Source organism: Triticum dicoccoides, chromosome 3A, assembly GCF_002162155.2.
Source record: "Triticum dicoccoides isolate Atlit2015 ecotype Zavitan chromosome 3A, WEW_v2.0, whole genome shotgun sequence".
Classification (NCBI taxonomy): Eukaryota; Viridiplantae; Streptophyta; class Magnoliopsida; order Poales; family Poaceae; genus Triticum; species Triticum dicoccoides.
Genome location: NC_041384.1, coordinates 180,262,247 through 180,264,745, shown reverse-complemented (window position 1 = coordinate 180,264,745; position 2,499 = coordinate 180,262,247). Strand labels below are relative to the sequence as shown.

At 39.7% G+C, this 2,499-nt stretch overlaps 1 long non-coding RNA gene across 1 annotated transcript; it reads right to left on the bottom strand.

Moving 5' to 3' along the window:
* Window positions 1-899: 899 nt before the first annotated feature.
* Window positions 900-2,112, bottom strand: LOC119271456. Its single transcript, XR_005134534.1, has 3 exons — window positions 1,922-2,112; window positions 1,610-1,852; window positions 900-1,351 (listed from the first exon to the last, which is right to left on the bottom strand). It is a non-coding gene; the product is annotated as an uncharacterized LOC119271456 (long non-coding RNA).
* Window positions 2,113-2,499: the final 387 nt, after the last annotated feature.

The window sequence follows — 2,499 nt, the reverse complement described above, 5'->3', positions numbered from 1 at the left end:
CTTTCTATAATCTATTCTCTCTGTAAACTAATATAAATACGGAGGGAGTATTTTTCTTTTTCCATTTTTAATTTCCATGTTATATTTTTTTTCCTTCTCATTTTCCTTCTTCATTTCCCTTTCTCCTTTTTCCATTTGTTTTATAAAATTCATGAATATTTTTAAAATTCTCTGAAAATAACTAAATTCATGAACAGTTTTAAATCCGTGAATAATTTTTGAATTCCCAAATATTTTTTAATTTGTGTATAATTTATATTTGGGATTTTTTAAAATTCATGACCTTTTCCCAAATTGATGAACATTTCATGGTTTTGCAAACAAATAGCGGGAAAAAACATATCCTTATGCGCAGACCATAAGCCCAAGAAAGATAACTTGCGCAAAAGCAAGAAATTTGCATCATCTTAGCCCATGTCGTACTTCTGTGGAAAACTAAAGCATGGTTGAATGAACTTCATAGCTTCCCGTACTCAAAGATGACATGAATGAGTTGATAGTGTTAGAAAATAGATATAAACATTTTGTCCAAAATAGGTACTACCCTTCAAGAATAGGTTAATTGTATACAAAAAGAGGAAAATATTCAAAACTCGTTTAAAAGGACAGATGATTGCAACTGAGATACTCTCGGTGCCTCTAGAAGCACAATCTTTAATTAGGCAACCCAGAGAAGCAAAAACCGCGCCTAGGGTACTCAGGGTAGGTTAATGATAGTAGTACTTATATAAGGTAGATTAATGATAGAAGTACTGATGCACAAACATTATTCGGTGAACAAATAAGGAAAAGTGAACAAATAGCAAACATATACATATTCGGATTACTAAGTGTTGACAAACCGCAAAGTATAAAATAAATAACCTAGGTATAACCTAGGTATACAACATTCCTTTCTCTACAGATTGCAACCTAGCTACCATTTGTTGTTATTGCAGAAATAAGAAAGTATCGAAATGATAAATGGATAAACCTGCGATGATCGTATTCAAGGCACAAACTAATAAAATTGGGAAAAACTTAGCGGAACACATGCTAGTATGCTACAGGATTGTGGCCTCAGAACAAGATGATACTAAAAAGCTTAGGGTCCTCTTTTGCTTTTCTAGTTTTATCCTTTTTCAACCATGTGTCAGAGACATACATATTCAAGCAAAGAACCTTTTTTATTCAGGGAGTAAGCTGTTTGTGCCATCAAACTGATGTATTACCTATATTTGAGGGTGCCTAAAATCAGGCTGAGCATGGTCCATGGCTTCTGAACTTGTTTTATATTCCTCCTCCTAATGGTTGATGGTTGTTGGTATCATAACCTCCTTTTTCTTCCTTGCCTTCCATGGTGATTGGCCTTCTGTGGCACAACCATGGAACAAACATTCAACTTTCAGTGCAAGCAATACAGAATTTTATCAAATCCAAGTTTAGTTCCATCAACCACAACTTTTGATCCAATAAAATTTAATTCCATCAACCATAATTTTTAGTCCAACAAAACTGATATTTAAATACCTAACAAACAAACAAACTCTCCACTTGATTAATCACGGAACTGTACTAAAATCCTCGGAGGAAAACACACAAAATCAAATATGGGAAGCCAAGATGGTACCTTCCACTTGCAGCTCCAGGCAGAGGGAAGGGACGCATCGGTGCCACGCCGGTGACGACCCTCCAACCGTAGCCGCATACTGCAACTACGATATCGGTATAGAGAAAGTGTGTTGCGAACGTGCAAGGTCAAAGTGGATGATCCATGACCCGACTGTCGTGACATCCCCTCTTCTTGTGGATGGTTGCGGCCAAGTGGATGATGAACGGTGGATGCGAGGGGTGCGCTCAGATCCCGGACGAGCTGCAATATGGCGAACAAAATTAGTCACACGCGCGCACACACACAAAGAGATGAGGGTAACGAATTCACCTCGCAGTGGCTTATCTAACCCAAGGCGGCGGGGTCATCTTTCCTTCACTGCTCGTGACGAACCGAGTTGGGCAGGGGATTGAGGTGGCGGCCTCATCGGGGGATAAACGGCGTGGGAGGAGGCTGGGGCCCTCTAGGAGGCTGAGGCCCTCTAGGATAAGTGGCCGGGAAGGGGAGCGAATGAGCACGGGTGGATGCATGGATGGGGCGGCGGCTAGGGTTCTACCACTAGGGTTGTACGGGAGGTGCTGCATTTTATGTATATGCTTATATGTGAAATGAGATGAAATGACAAAAATGCCATGGTAGGGGATGGGATATTACAATTTATTGCAATTGGAATTTTATCAGACGCTTGAGATTTATCAGGTAAATATCGAACGACTCATGGTGATTCTGCCCGAAATCGGATGGTCAGGATCGGTAGGCCAAACAGAGCTAACAGTCCATATACTCTAATTACTGTGAGGGCCTAGTTTTACTCAGCTATCATACTATGGGATTATTGAGGAATATAAGCCTCTCTTTTAGGGTATCTACAACATGAACTCCTAAAATGAACTATCTATTTATCTGCG